Raw genomic sequence first — 17,114 nt, 5'->3', positions numbered from 1 at the left:
GGGATGTTAGCCCAGGGCCAGTCTTCCTCAGCAAAAAAAAAAAAAAAAAATGAGGAGGATTGGCAGATGTTAGCTCAGGGCCAATCTTCCTCACACACAAAAAACAACTTAATGGAGAGAAATGTCACTAAAATTTGGAAATTTACCCATAGATTATATTCATTTGTCTTGTCTGTCATCTAATAAGAAGCTAGACAAAATGCCAACAAATAAATAGACTAAGGCCCTTGGAGTTTAACCAAAATGGCCATATGTCTGAGGTATAAATGAGTCTATTTTCACCATTAAGGTGACCTTGAGCATCCAACATGGTAGAGCTTTAAACAAATCCCAGATCCTAATCAGTATGATTTTTCCATACTGATTTGGCTCTGGTAGAAGAGGATAGAGAATAAAAATTAACAGAGAGGGAATTAGAGAAAGAAGGCTTTAAGGAGAAGCTAGGCCCTGAGGTGGCAAAAGGCAGCGTCTGTTTTAAGAAACGTGATACACACGGAGATCATTGTAGAGCTCTGTTAAAATGGCTGATCTCATTCTTTAGCCTTATTAATTCAAAGCTAGTGAATATCCTGGAGCACTACTGATTGCGGATCTTACAATCTACCAGTCGTGGTTGGGGAAATACAGAAAAGAGCCAACTTCCATTCTTGCACTTTGCTTTCCAGACTTTTAAATCCCTCTACCTCTGCACCTTAACCAATTACAAATGACCCAGGGCCATTGTATTGCCATAGCACCACCCTCCTAAGCAAAAGGCAGGGAAAGCAGGCTGTCTGGGTGTCTTCGTGTCAGTGCTTGGCTCTACTCCAAGACACATTTCCTAAATCTATTTATCAGGGGCAGAGAGCTGTGAGCAAATGTTGCACTTCACCAAACAAGAAGTAAAGATCCTCCCCTTAGGGAGCTTCTTATCTAAATAAAACTAAAAGGAGTGTTGGGAATTGACAAACACTTCGTCTGGCTGCTTTCACTGAAGATGCCATAACCAGGGATTTCTGAGGAGGAAGATGAACAAGAAAAGGAAACCTTAAAGCATGGGCAAGGTGAATAAAAGACATGAAAGTATGATGTCATTAACACTCATTGAAGTCTTCAAGTTGCTTCTTAAGAGAGACAGATTGGCTGAGTTAAAGAAAGGAAATACAAGATTTAAAAATTACCTATGCATTACCACTTGGGACTTGTGCAGTAGCTCGGCAAGTATGGGATAAGAATAGAGCGAGTGAGCTGGCTGTCATGCATTGTCCTATTTGAAGTACAGTCATGCCATCTCTGATGTCACTACTGGCTTGCTGTCAGAGAAACTCAAGCATATTTATGGAACATTTCAGTACGAACATCTTCAGCAAGGTCCTTGGAGGTATTGGAATAATTTATTAACAGGTCACATTTGAGAAAGCATTTGACAAGGAAGAAAAAGACGAAATAGTCAAATACAATTCCAAATGAACATTTATTGCATTAGGCTTGGAATCCATTTTTCCCTCAAGGCAATTATCCTTAGATAAATGAGTTACTGAATAAATAAAGTTCTTGTTATAAGTCGATTCTTCCTATAGATTTTTTTCGTTACATCGAATTATTGTGAATGTTGATTATAATCTGTTATCTACATAGAAATTTGAAAACTGCAGATATTATAAGGTAAATTCATTCTCATAAATGTACCAAATTACACACAGCACAAGGAACAAGAGCCAAGTCATGGACAGTTGGGATAGGTTTGTCTTATTAATGTAGTTCTTTTCACATATATTTTAAATACCTTTGAGCACATTACCATCTGTGTGTATTCTACTAATGAGCTGCAGCCTCCTCGAAGGTCAGTCACTTAGCATTGATTTGTTAGATGGAGATTGCTTAATTTCCAAGCCATTAATGAGGCACTCTCTCTCATTAGGTTGAATCTTCCTCTTGTTAGTGCAAGTAATCTATTAACGAGCCTTGAGCATATCCTGGCGAAGCCTGCTTGCCAGTGAAACCGAAACATGGCACAGAAACTCAACATGAGCTGTATTGGCGGTGCTATGTCACTTGGATGTAACTGATAATAAGTAACAGGCACCAATAACCTCCTGGGGAGTCCCTTTTGTATGTATCTTTCCACTCCTGTTTGTTTTTTCTTGGGGGGGGTGCACTCTTCTAGGAGTGGCTCTTCTCAAAGAACTAACATGGGGCAGCTTGCCCCATCCAATTACCAGAAAGTGACCTTGGGGGCTGTACACTGTGCTCTGTCCTTCTGCTAGCTCTGCTTGCACCAGGCCTCTCAAAGAGGCCCAGGGGAATCAGAGAATTAGACAAGCAAGTGCCTCATTTGGTTTAAGAGCCCAGTTAATGCACCCCAAATCACGATTTCCTTTGTTACAGGGTCCAGTCAATTGTTTTGTTCCACACATCACAATTGAACTTGTAATCCTGCTTGGTAGCAATGAAAACGTGGTCCATGTGTTGTAAGGAGGATAAAAGAATGTGGATAACAACACCAGCATCTTATATTAAAACCTGCCAACATATATTTACTGCGTACCCAGGCTGTGGTTTTGGGATTTTCAGGCTAAGCATTCATAAAGGTATTTCCTTCTTTTAGCATCCTCAGACCTACTCTGAAGGTCAGATGCCACCAGGCTCACATATGGCTTGGACTTCATGGCCTAAGGAAGACTTCCCACAGGGACGGCTAATTGGAAAACAAATGTCGTAGTGCATTATTTTGCTTTGTTATGTTACTTTGAACTAGAACTTTAAAAATGTTTAAAGCTAAGGATAAATTTTAAAGAATTCTTTAATTATAAAAATTTAAATATTAAAGAATATTACATAAAATCTTAAAAATAGTAAATAAAATATTAAATAATTTTAAAAGATTATTAATTTAAAAATATAAAAGCCAGGTATTGCTATCACCAACCCTCAGTTGTTACCAATCAGTGCTGAATATAATTCTAGTTTTCTCTTCAAAAGTGATCTTGCTTAAATAAGAGGAAAATATCCCGAATAGGAAGAGATTATACCAGAAATATTACATCATTCAGCGGCAGCCCCACTATGAAATAGCAGGCCAGCAGCACTAAGAATTATAATCATTTCTTCATTCATTCATTCAGCAAATGTTTACTGAACTCCTATCATGTGCCAGACACTGCGTTAAGCCTTGGGGGTACAGCACTGGTGGACACGGTCTCTCCTTTCATAGAACCCAGAGTCTATTGGGGAGATAGCCATTGGACAAATAAACATTGTGAGAAGTGATCTGAAGGAAGAAAACAGGGTATTTCATATCTCTCTTGAAGTTCATAACACATATTAACATCTCAAAACCTTTGAGAAGTCCTACTGTAAAGAAACTCTTTTAACTTTAACCCAGAAAAACTGGGTGCCCCTAATTTTTGGGGTGATTAGTGACAATCTCTCTGAGAAAGCAGCATTTAAGCAAAGAGTTCAAGGATGCGTAGGAGTGGTAAAACAGATGAAAGGACCTTCCAGACAGAGGGAATAGAATATGCCCTGAGGAGGAATTAGCCTGGAGCACCAGAAGAATTGACAGTGTGGCTGGAGCAGAGGAAGCATGCCAAGAGAAGGATCAGCACCAAGGCTGCAGAGATGGGCAGGCTTCAGGCCATGCAGAGCTTTGCAGGCCACAGTAAGGTGTTAGAATCGTATTCTGGTTATGATGGGATGTTTTAGAGGATTTTTGGTAAAATAGTAGTGCAGTACTATTTTGTTTGTTTAGGATAACTTGCTGCAGCACTGACGGTGATTTAGAGGAAAATAAGGAGGAAAGCTGACAAACCAGTTAGGTTGCTACTACAACAGTCTAGATGAAGGATGATGGTGGCTTGGACTTGGGTAAGTTAGGGGCACAGATTCAGTTTTCCAGGGGACAGATATAAACTCACAAGTTGTTTTAAGATTAGGTATTGTGGGTTATTTAGGGACAAGACAAGGCAAGGACAAAGACAGAACATAGTCCAATTTCCAAAGATAGTAAGCATGGATTTCACAAGAAACCCATAGGACAGTGCATCCCAAAGGTGCTCCATCTCTCCAGATGCTGTTTGGAAAAAAAAAAAGGAAAAACAAGTTTCCATGCTCCAACACACTTGGGAAAGCAGCATACTCTAAGTGTCTCCTGGAGTTCATAACAGGAATTAGCATATTAAAGGCTCTGATAAGTCCTGCAGTAAAGAAACGCCTTTAACTTTTTTTTTTTGACTCAGTATTTTCGAACTTTTTTGGCCACAGAATCTTTTGTTTTATTTAACACCTATCATAGGTTTGTTGCGAGCGTTAAAAGAACTCTCATGTGTCAAACGCTCAGCACAGGATCTGGCACATAGTAAACACTGATGAGTGTTTGTTGTAGTAGTTGTTGTTGGAATGGTTATTTTCGTTGCTTCCAGAAACAGTCATAACATCTAGGACCAGATGTAAGGAGCATCAACATCAATTGCTCTAACTCCTTGAGAACTTTGGTTTCTGCAGTGGGAGAGTCCTGGCCCAGCTGTTCAGTTCTGCCCGGCATGACCAGCCACTCTAGGAGTGTGTTTTATGTCAGCCAGCAGGGCTCCTTCCTCAATATGAACAGAGAAACTGCCAGAGACAAAGGGTTGAGGGGAGCCTTGAAGACCAGAACACACTTCACGTACAGTGCTACATTCTTCAGGGAGCTGACCAGGAATCTTAGCTACACGGACCCTACCTACTTAGTGATTCTGCCCTTCCCAGAAAACTCCAGGCCATGAGTGTTGGAAGCTCAGAGCAAGCAAATTCTAAAATATTCAGCCAAAGTTCCAGTTCCTCTTAGATCAATAGATTTTTAAACAGGATGCCCTTCTTGGGGAATTTCTTGGTCCCAAAACAAAAAGTACCTTCTCGTCACTCTTTTTAAAACATTGAAAGGTGTCAAAAGGTACAAACTTCCAGTTACAAAATGAATGTCAGGGATACAATATACAGCATGGCGACTATAGTTAATAATACTGTACTGCATATATGAAAGTTGCTAAGAGGGGGGATCTTAAAAGTTCCCATCAAAGAAAAAAAATTCTGTAACTATGTATGGTGACAGATGTTAACTAGACTTATTGTGGTGATCATTTCGCAACATATACAAATACCAAATCATTATATTGCAGGCCTGAAACTAATATAATGTTGTATGTCAATTATATCCCAATAAAAAATAAATAAAACTAAAGTTTCCTTAAAAAAAACATTTCCTAACATCCTACACAAAATTTAATAAGCTTTCAAGTTATGCTTTTAAAACCCCTACCTTCCAAGAGCGAAAAATAAGGCCAATGTTTGTATGTGCGCTCAGTTACATCTTATTCCTCTCTGTAAATAATCTTTCATGAAGTGACATGATTATTTCATGACATCTTAAACACTAAAGAAAACTACAGGTGACCATCAGTTATGGAAAAGGAGAGAAGTGAAATGAGAGAAATAATAAAACCTACTGCCTAGTGCTACCCTTTAAACTTAAATACACAAAATGTTCTCTCTGTCCAGAAGAGCAGAACCAAAGGCCCCTCCTTGGGACTGCTATCATTTTCATTTTGTCTACAATAACTAAGAAAATTCTGATCTGAGAAATCTAACAACAGCAGCAACAGCAACAAAACAACTGCCATCTATTGAGCATCAAGTGTAACATACCAAGCCCTGGGTAGTGCTTTTTCTACATATTTTCTCCAACACTTACAACAACACTTACACAGTAGATTATTATATAGATAAAGCACTAGTGATTCTATGAAACTCAACATTTCATAGATAGTTACCTATTGCATATATTGGATTTAAACCCAGATGGGTATGCCTACAGTCAAGGCCATTTTCTATTACCTCTTCCTGAGTGCTTACCCAACTTGGTTGAACAGGTGCCTACATTACAGAGAAACAATGCATGCATATTGTTCAGGCGCAAATGGATAAAAGCATATCTTACAACAAGCAGGGAACAAGTGCTAATTAAGCTGGAATGGAACAGGAATAATTTCCTACTGCTCAATTAGTCATGGAAGTCTTCTTGAACGAGGAGGATTGGGGGTAATGTCTGAGTGGACTTTCAAGGTTACTCCATTTCCATCAGCTAAAGCAATCAGAAGGAAACATCTTTTTACCTCTTGCATGTGTCTGGTAAACAAGTGAGTGTTGACTTCATACTTATTGAACAAATAAACCTAGAAGCTTGAATTCCATAGAGCAATTATTAACCCTATATATAATTTTTTTCTTCCTGTGTTTTCCTTCCTTCCTTGCTCTCATTCTGCTCACTTAAAAATGGTTTGAGATGTTTTTGAGCCAAAGAATGCTTCTCTTTGTGCTGAAGGGGAAAATAGAAGCTATTTTGGCTGCCAAAACTGAGAATCCATAACTCCAAACACAGTGCTGCCCTGGCTCTTGGGCAAATCAGAGCGTGGAAGCTGCACTGTCAGGTGAACGCTGAATGAAATTCACCCCTATAGGCAGTCCAAGGCTCACTGCATTAAAGCAAAACAAAATAAAGCCATTTCTGGTGAGTCTTTCTACCATGCCTGGACACCCAACTTTTGACGCTTTATAAATGAACAACGTCACAATAGCTGTGCTGCCAATCATCCCATCCTGCAAGTTTTCAACAAGAAGCCTAAAGCATCTGCTGTTTTGTTCCCATAAGGCCAAGCCACAGAGGGAGCTCTTCAGACGACCCTAAAGAGCAGGGCAAAGCACCAGGCACACTTGGGCATTTTCTAGTAAAAGCTTCCAACTAGCACAGTAGAAGGCTTTATTAGCACTGTACAGTGTCTTTGTAGGAAAAGATTGGAACCAGTGACAGGATATATGTGAGGGCTGTGGAAACTTGATGCTGGTAACCTTCACCTCTGCCATCGATTTACCATATGACATTGGCCAACTCACTAGTTCTTCCTTGAACCTCTGGCTTCTCATCTGTGCAGCTAGAATGAAAGCAGTGACCATTCACAGGACCCCTAACCACGGGGCAAATGGAAAATGCTACACACAGTCAGTGTTAAATGGTAGTAACAAAATCTGAAGAAAAAAAAAAGCAGATCATTTCCACTGAGAACTCATCACACTTTGAACCACAGATCAGTGAGTACCTGAAAATAAAACACACATTTCAGACCACAATGTACTTTCCCCTTTCCTGGTCCATCTCTAGAGTACTATATGTCTTCCTGTCAGCCTATTAGGAGCACTAATCATGTTTCTTATAGTGAAGGATCGATTGGGTTTGAAAGGATGAGAGATAATAAAATGTACACTCTGGGGGTGACTCTGTTACTTGGATCAATTTAGTTTTCAGTATATAGGCAGGCAATCATTTATAGGAAGTCTAGCTCTAGGCCTTGGGAGGGAGGTATGGGGGGAGGGTGTGTTAACACAACTCCACATAGTCCTGTCCAGAACTGTTTAACCTCTACCACAATCTCCACAAGAAGGAAAACCAGCCTCTTCTACTACTGGGCTCATAATTTCCACATCTTTAACCTAAAGCTACTGCTAAGTTGACCCAAGTAGATATAGCCAGATGGCCAACAAGACAGTCCTTTGCAGCAATTGATCAGATTGTCACATGGTCAATTCAATTCAATCAGCAACACCAAAAGCCAATAATATTGGACCATGAAACAGTAGGTAGAATCACTTCAACTACCTTAATGACTAAATTACATCTATTCTGCACTCTCACCATGAAAACTATAGTCTTCAAAATCTGATAACAGGGAAGCTATAGCATGTCAAACAAATAAAAGTGAAGATGCTGTGGTTGAAGTGGGGTGGGTGAACCCAGAGTCCTCCCTCATTTTGCCTCTCTCTCTGATCCCTGGATTAGCCTCTAAAGCACCTCCAATGAACCCATAGGAATTCACAGAACACCATTTGAAAATAATTTAGACCTAGCCGAAACCCCTCATTATTTTTTAGATGAGAACACCAAGGCCCAAAAAGGGAAAGTGACTTAACCACCTTCCCATAGATTGTGAGTAACATTTCCAGGACTAGAATCCAGGTATCCACATTCCTTGTCTAGCGCTTGACCCTATATGAATTCTTTATGTGTGACCAAGGCAGGTCAGGTCTCTGTCCCATGAGTCCAGCTATGCTGGGAAGGGAGGAAAGTGGGGACGATTGTGCACTGGGGCAGCGTATGGGAAGTACAGATTCCAAGGAGCGAAGTGCACATCAGGTGAAAGTTAGATACGCAGCAAAGTATTTATTTTTTGTGGATCTGATCTCTTCTTACCAAAGCGTGGCTAGCTCCTTATGGAAGCAATACCAGGCCAAACAATTCTACATGGTGTTTGGCAATTAGCAGTTACAAGAGCAAGGAGCAGTTACATTTGAATTGGGATCAAATTGCAAAGACATCCCTAAAAAAAAGAACCTTTTTTAATATCTGAGGAAATAGGACGATATAATTGTATATTTAATTAGAGAAAACTCTCACTTTACTGGAATCCCAACAATCAGAATGCTCGAATAACCAGATTACTTCCCATCTCTTACCCCACAGTTTTGAATAACTATTAACATTTATCATAATAACTTTGAGATACTGTAACTTCTGGCAGGGTCTTCTAAACCCCTGAATATATTCATATATTCATTCAATGAATATTCATTGAGTGCCTACTATTTATTAGGCCCTGACCAGGCACTAGGGGAACTAAGCTATTCTTGGGAGTCTAGTGACAGTCTTCCTGGAATGATATTTAGCTAAAATATGAATATGATAATGATAGAGGTGGGGGTGAGGTCATTAGACAAAAGGATCTCTAAGGGATTTCAAGGGATTTCCATGATTCTGTGACTCTATTTTGTTAACTGACTATATATGTATGATATAATAATGAGACTATTTTGAATTTTAAATTCTGAATGAGACTTTTCCTTTAGTCACCAAAGTAATCACTAGCCATCTATTCTACCTACTAGCACTGTTTTAGGCTCTATTATATATTTTTTAAATTTCTCTCTTAGTTGTGCCTCCATATCGAGTTTGGTATCAAACCAAAGAAACACTCCATTGCTTTACAGTTATAACATGATTTTCACTGAAAATGCATTACCGCACTGATCTAGTTAGTAAGATAACTAGATGTGGAGGCAAATGTATGTTGGCTATTTTAAAGAAGCAAATCACTCTCAAAGGTTAGGTCAAAACTGAAGTTATTTATATCATGCCATGGGTTCTAAAGGGAATTCTCCAACAGTAAATGCAAAAATGTTTTGAGTAGTGACAACAAAATTGAAATAACTACATAGCCTCACAGATGACAAAGTTGAAAATGACAATGCCCACTTAGATATTTAAAGATGACCATTCTGGCCACTCAACAAGGAACTTCTTTCCTTCTATCCTCATTCTTCCCCAAGGGGGACATGTGCCCAACACATAATTAAGAATGAAGATGAAAAGTCCAAGATGAAAGGCAAATCAGAAAAAAAGCCCATGCCAGCCTTGATTACTATAGAAGTAGGATTTTAAGCCCAAGGGTGGAAACTTAGAATTAGAAGGAACCTCAAGAGACCATCTGGTCGAGGCATTACCTTAGGTAAGTGAATCTCTAACCTACAGAGAACCAAAATTCTCTTAATTTAAAAGAAAATTTCTTCAAATGTCAACCTAAATCTTAAATCATCTATTCCTTTTTGAACACAGAAGTCAACTCTTCTTCATCAAAAATACCTTATTTCTTTCAAGTGATCCTTTAAACTTCTTTATTCCAAGGTAAAACAATTACATTTCTTTTAACCTTTCATTCTAGACCTTATTTTCTTTCCCTTTCACCATCTTTGGAAGACTAGACCTATTCTCAGTTGACCATTTGGGATTTGTCTCAAATCACACTCATATGTTCCAGGGTGGCTGTGATCTGCCTTTCTCCACAGCAAAAGCTGAGGTCACCAAAGAGCAACAGTATATTTGTCTAGTGAACATCAGGGGAACCTGTACTTGGTGTATGTCTCCAAAAAAACTACTAATGTGTTATGAACTTTAATAATATGCTAAAATAAAATATGCAATTAAAATTTTAAATTAAATTTTTCTAAGTTTGATGTTATAAATTAAACATATAATTTGGTATGTGAATACATAACACACTATATTAAATTTATTAGGAGAGTATTATATTTGAGGAGGAAAGATCCTGATCAAAAAAAAGAGAAAAAGATAACTTTAAAAGCTTTCATATAAAGATAAGATAGAACTCAATAAAATTAAATTGGACACATCTGAATTGTCTACTTTAAGAAAATATTGTTGCTCTGACAGAATTCACTGTGCTCAAAATCCAGATATCCAAGGAGAAAAAGATAAGAACTCTCCTAGTATTCATGAAAGTTGTTAATTTTCTCCAGTTAGACTCCATCTGCCTTCGTGCTTAAGTTGGTTTCAAGGTTTGAAATATTAGATAGATAAATTAAATAAGTTCTAAAATGACAATGAATTCCAGGTTAAGAATCCTTGGTATATGGTAGGCAAGAAACTAGAGAGAACTTAAAGAGGAAGCCAGAGATTGCTCTCATTTCATTTTGAATTAAGAAAATAAATATTTGGAAACAGGAGCAGGGTCAGATACTAAACAGAAGGATGTTATAGGCTCCCTGAAAGGAGAACTATCCAGTTTCATTTTCTATGAATTTTGGCAATTTGTTTGAGCTTCATGACATTGGGTAGTTTCCCCATAATTTGAGGTGCTTACAGTGAAATGAAAATTCAAGGTCACTTGTTAAAAAATTATTAAGAATTTCAAGATGTAAAAACCAAGCATTAAACCAAGGACAGGTCCCTTCTAAGTGTGGGACCCTGTGCAACTGCACTAGTTGTATACTTATAAAGCCAGCTTTAGTTGTTATAAATATTTTAAGGATCATATGCCCCCTTTGAAAAGTTAATGAAAGCTATAGATACATGCCTACATTCACACACACCCACACACACAATTTTGCATACAGTTTCAGGGAGGTTGTGGATTCATTTAAGCCCTGTCCATGGACTGTAAACTAAGATCCATTAGATTAGATTGATTTTGTGAGACTCCACGAGGCAGAGCTAGGATCCACTGGCGGAAGTTTACAAAAGGGCAGATTCTGGCTTTCTAACAATTAAAGGCTTTCCAAAATTAAAGAGGCTGTTCTACTAGGCACTTGGTTCTGAAAGTGTAACTGTCAACTGGACCATCACCTGTGTGGTGTGCTCTAGAAGGGATTCCTATACAGGTGAGAGGCAGGATTAGATAACCTCTCTGGTTCTGTACTACATTAAGATTTTGTGAGTATAACTATAAAAAGTTTCTACCCCACAGCTCCTCCTTGCCCAACCCATTTTCTGATAGCTTGAATATACTTGCTTTCAGCTATCTTGATTCATTTCATTTTCCTTGACAAGGTCTTTACCTTCCTGAATGCCAGGTTTATGTAAATTAACCTGTAACCTATGGGTTTATATAAAATCAACATGTTAATTTTATGCAAAGTGATGCAAAAGATCCATCCTCTGGTTCCTCAGGGAAAAAAATTTCTGATCGTCTTCCCAAATGGACACTCAAAGCAGCATAAATAATCAACAATGTGAAAATGGCAGACAAAGATCTTAATAAAGAGCAACAAAACACCAAGTAAATGCGGAGGATCATCCAAGAAGAGTGATGCTACAAGCCCCTTCAAATAAAAACCCTGAGAGGTCAGAGGGTATGACAGGCCCCATTTTAAAATTCAGGGAACAAAAGTACAGAAATAAAAAGCCTAAAACTACATTAGAAAAGAGGAAGGTGCGATTACCCAGGACATGGAGCTGCTCATTCCCTTCCCTGTTCTTGTACGTGCAAGAGGTAAGCCTAACATCTTGGGCCTCAAAACAGTGGGATCAGCGTTCAGACCTTCTAAGAGGAAACGGAAAGGCCCTCTTCAGACTGAAAAACAAATGTCCTTCTGGCAACAAATTGTCAAAACCTCTAAGGATGTTTTCACTCTAACTTCCTGATCATGACATTCACCATAAATGATGTCTTTCCTGTTCATTTTTCTAACCAGCAAAATGAGTCGATGAACCACATTTTAGTGCCACTCAGGGGCTCTACTCCAGAATTTAAAGGGACAATGAGGAGAGGAAGGGGCAAATGTACATGGCTGGGCAGTATATTTTAAAAAATATATGTCCTAAGGGCCCCTTTGCCATACAGTTTTCATTTTTATGACATTCAAGCTCTAATTAGAATCTAAGGTAGATTTCTTAAACTCAAAATCAGATGGTACACATCTGCTCCCTAATTGGTCAGCTCTTTAAGAAAATGGGACTAATTCTAAGTAAAAAGGAAGCTGAAATTAGTAGCAACAGCTTTGGCCAAGCAGCAGTTAGGAGAAACACAAAGGACTTGAGAACGACACCTAAGGACTGAATAAAATGGAAAGAGATACAGGAGGTCTGGGCTCTGATATCAAAAGAGAAATTAGAGAGTGGCTGAGGAAGAGCTCAAAGAGCTGGAAGACTTTGCTTTGAACAAAAGTAAAAAGGAAAGATGAGATGCAGAGGCTCCGTAAAAGGATATCTTAGACCTGGCCGATATAGCAGCATGCTGATAAAATCAGGCCCTCCTACTCCCCTGACAATTGGGGGTCTAGTTCCTTTATATTGTCATTCTACTGGGTATGCTGGATAAGGGGGACAAAAAAACACTGTCAAGAATTTTTGCACTACAAGGGTTTAAAACACCTGCACTTTGCCAATTCTACCACTGGTGTTGTTTTGTCTAATGTTTTGCAGCGAAGGCATAGTTTAAACATGGGATCTCATGGCCTATATTGCAGAAAGGGATTTTAGCTGTTCATATACACAGCATTTTCTTGAGGCTTTTTGTAATTTTGGGCTACATGGATGATATTTTCTCTTAAGAAAAATAAAAAGAAAGCAATTGGCCTGCCCTCTCCAAGCCCACAAGTCCTACTCTTCCATGCTCTCTGTCCTTAGGTAGTCAATACCACATGAGTCATAACTACGTCAAGTCACCGAGCATTGAGGAGATTTAGCTGAAGTGGGTGGTGTTTACACATTGAAAGCTCACTATAAACTATAAAGTCTATACGAACGTGGACTTTGCAGATGAGGATGGAGCTGCAGAGGACCCTAATAACACTGGTAAATCCTCCTTGTCAAAACAGCAGAACCTGAGGGTAGGCAGGCAGTGCTCTGGCCACAATCCTAAACTGCAAGAGGTGGAATAACTTGGTAACTCAAGATTTCTCAACCACTACCTATCTCAATCATTCTGTTTCTCAAGTCTGCTAGGGTGCCAGCAATTCATAAGCATTTATTCAGCCATCTAATAAACATTTGTAGATCAACTATCATGTGCAAGGCAGTCTGCTAGGTATTGAGAATTCAAAGAAACAATTCTCGCTTTTGAAGATAGACCTACAAATAACTAAATCACAATATGGCCAGTTCTAGTATAGAGGTACAAACAAAATGCCACAGGAGCACAGAAGAGGGACAATGAATTCTGCCCGGAAGAGGTGGGTGGGCGGAGGCAATCCAAGGAAAGTTTCACAGAGAAAATGACATTTGAAATGGGTCTTCAAAGACGAGTAGGATTATCAAAAGGCAGAAAGGTGGGAAGTGATTTACAAGTGAAGAAAAGCATAAGAGCAAATGCTCAGAGCTGGGAAAGTGAACAGTTTTTTATCAGAGTGATGAATAACTCAGGATGGCTTGTGTGTGGAGGGGTATGTGCCCTATACAATTATTGAATAAATAAATGAATTAAGGAATAAAGAAGGGTCTTGTATACCACAGATTGTATGCCACAAGGCATTTAAACATTATCTTGTATGCAGTAGGTAGCCAAAAAAGTTTTATTTCATAGGAGAAAGGCATGATCATATCTATAAATAAAAGCAAACAAACTAGTAAAAGCACCATCTGCAAGTATTACGGAAAACGGGCGAGAGTGTAGAAGGCACTGGAACCTGAAAACAGGAAGACCAGGTAGGAGGCTTGTGCAATCTGTAGGAAAGAAATGATGAAAGGCTGAACTAGGTCGGCGGCAGGTAGGATGAAGAGGACTGGGGTGGATTTGGAACATATTTTAGAAGTAGAATTAGCAGAACTCGGTGATTACTAGATATGGAAAATTATAAAAGATTTGGAGATCACACTATATATCCTGGCTCAAAAAGAATGATAATGCCATTTTAACCAAGACAGGGCACACAAGAGGAAGGGTGGGATCTGAAGGAAAGAGATTAAAAGCTCAGTTTTGAATAAGTTGAGTTCAAAGTACCTGTGGGTCAGCCAAGTGAAGATGTCTAGCAGGAAAATAGTGCATATAACTCAGAAAAGACATAAAGACTGGATTGCTAGATCTAGAAGCCTCAAAAGGTCAGGGTGTTCTTATCCCCGGCTGCACATTAGAATCACCTCAAAGTTAAAATAAATAAAAAAAAACCTACTGATGCCTGGGCCTCACTCCGGCCTAAATAAGTCAGTATCTCTGGGGGTGAGACCTGTAGAAGAATGTATTTTAAGAGCTCCCCAAGTGATTCTAATATGCAACCAGTGATGAGAAGCATTAACAGGGTAGATAGTTAATACCAAGGGAGTGGAAACTGGGAAAGTATAGAGTGGTTTTTTTAAAAGGAGTATGGAGAAAATGCTGGCAAAAAACAACTTTTTAGGGATAGTCAGAGGAAAACAAGGTAACGATGGAGACTGAAAAACAGCGGCCGAAAGATATGGACAGACCCAGGATAAAGTGGTGTCACTTGAACAAAAGGAGAAAAGAGTGTCAAACAGGAAGGCGTGTCCTATAGCATCAAATGCTCAGTAGTGTCCCAATGTACCAGCCTGGACTGGTTTAAAGACGAACTAGCTGTCATCTATTAAAGAACAAGATGGTTCTGAGTAAAGGGAAGAGGGAGAGAGAGGTCAAGAAAATTGTGAATCTTTTGGATACTGTTCAACCTTGGTGAGAGCTAGATGCCCAAGAAAGAAGCAAGGATACTAAAAGCAGAATGCTGGGGGGAGTACCAAAGGTAAAATCTGCCTGCCTCATAGCTTTTCCCTGCCTTCAGTCTCTGAATACCTAACTGAAGAAATGCTTGACCAGTAACTAGAACTGTGCCTCATAGTTACCTTCTTTGGGACAAAAGGAAAGATCCAGAAGTAGTTTTGTGAATATTCTTAAGCAGTGTAGCTCTCAAACTAGAGAATCGGGGTCGGGGGGAAGTGGCAGGGTAAGGGTGCTTAGTGCACGTGTGCAAAGATTAGCCTAATCACGGCACGATGACTATAAAAGCTGTTATTCCTTCTCACGTTGGCTCCAGAGACAGCCGTAGGATCATAAAACGCTATTTCAGACTATAGAAGGAATGTATTACAGTGCCACCTGCTGGTAATGCTAACACCAGAAACAAGTTCCTTTACTTTTTTTTCTTTAATCATTAATTCCCTGAGGCTGAAGATCAAAGAATACAGACAAATAAACTTCATTCTGATTTATAATTGAGGGTTATGGCTTAGTAATTTCTTTTATTCAAAAGACATTTTCAGAATTGAAAACAAAGCTCTGATTGAACCCTCTTATTATAGCAAATGGAAAGCACGTGAACAGAAACACTAGACACCTAAGAATGTCCCACCAAACTTGCCACTTGTCTTCCAGTCTGAGGCACCTCAACCCACATTTCCTATCTAGACTCTCAATATATTTCCTATAATTTTAAAACTGGATATATACTCAAGACACCATCTGTCTAGCTACTTGTTTCTGTGCAAATATGTCTCCTCAACTAGTTGAATCTCATACTATCCTCCAGCCAATCTGGGCTACTTAGTACTCAAAAATAGCCTGCACTTTAGGCATCCATACATTTGCTCCTGCTGTTCCCTCTGCTAAGAATATCGCCCCCATCGCTATTCCCAACCCAGCCATCATAGTCAATGTCAAATGACACCTCTCCCGTGAAGCCTTCCCTAATCACCCTTACCCCTAGCTAGAAATAATTTCTCCTTGATCTGAACTGTATCTGTACCTTTTTTATGACACTTATCAGTCTATACCTTTTATAAGAGTTGTTAATAAGACATATCCATGGTGTAAGGAAAAGAGTATGAACTTTGGAATCAGTCCATGGTCGGAAACCTGGATTTGCATTTAATAGTTGGGGACTTCAGATAAATTTACCTCCCCTGAACTTCAGTTTTCTCATCTGTAAAATGAGGATAACGTACCCACACAAAGGGGCAGCATGGCAGAGAGTTTATCTTATTCTGGAGTCAGATAAACCTGGGTTTAAAATCTGGCTCTGCCCCTTACTAGCTATATAAAAGTGGTCAAATTATTTAGCCACTCTAAGTCTCAGTTCCCCTATCTGTAAAATGGGAAAAGAGTAGGACCTACCTACCTCAGTGTCTTTGTATAAGGAGATAATGTATGTAAACTACCTGGCATATAGTAGCACTCTATGCACGTTAGTTTCTCCCTTACCTATGATTTACTGAATTCCCTAGGGACAAAGAGCATGCCTTATCCATTTCTGATCACCTGAAGGTTCAAAGAACAGGACTTTTTACACAGTCTGCTTGCATGTTTGGTAAATTAATAAATGCCATGTTTCTATGACATACCTTAGCAGAATTTAGTTCCAGGAAACCACTTTCTCATTTCTCTACAAAGCAGTGATGCCAAATATATGTCATTCATCTCAAGGGTTTAATGGGTGCCTCTTAAAACCATGTGTTTCTTGTCTGTAGCCATTTAGGGAGAGCACACTTACAATACACTCTCCTAAGTCACATCCGTAGAGAGAAGCAGGGACTGACTCTTCTTAGCCTGGGGGAAGGTCATTGAATTTCAAGGCGTTTCTTTTAGAGGAGAACAGTTCTGGTGCAATCCTCACAAAACATCGTCCTCCTCTGTGATAGTTTCAGATAAATATATGGAAGCAAAAATAGAGCAAGGATCAGAATACGGGCAAAAGTTTAAACCTGCATATTCAGTATTCCTCTAATGGACTAGAGGCATCATGCATATTTTAAGAAATCTCTGGATGCCAGCTTTTCCCAGGGACCAAACTACAATAGACATTAGTGGTGTACT

At 39.1% G+C, this 17,114-nt stretch overlaps 1 protein-coding gene across 2 annotated transcripts in view; it reads right to left on the bottom strand.

Moving 5' to 3' along the window:
* IL1RAPL2 (interleukin 1 receptor accessory protein like 2) overlaps positions 1-17,114 on the bottom strand; it is a 1,036,774-nt gene that overhangs the window by 944,096 nt on the left and 75,564 nt on the right. The window lies entirely within an intron of this gene.

The sequence above is a fragment of the Diceros bicornis genome, chromosome X, assembly GCF_020826845.1.
Source record: "Diceros bicornis minor isolate mBicDic1 chromosome X, mDicBic1.mat.cur, whole genome shotgun sequence".
NCBI classification, from domain to species: Eukaryota; Metazoa; Chordata; class Mammalia; order Perissodactyla; family Rhinocerotidae; genus Diceros; species Diceros bicornis.
This window is presented reverse-complemented; position numbering and strand designations above follow the sequence as displayed.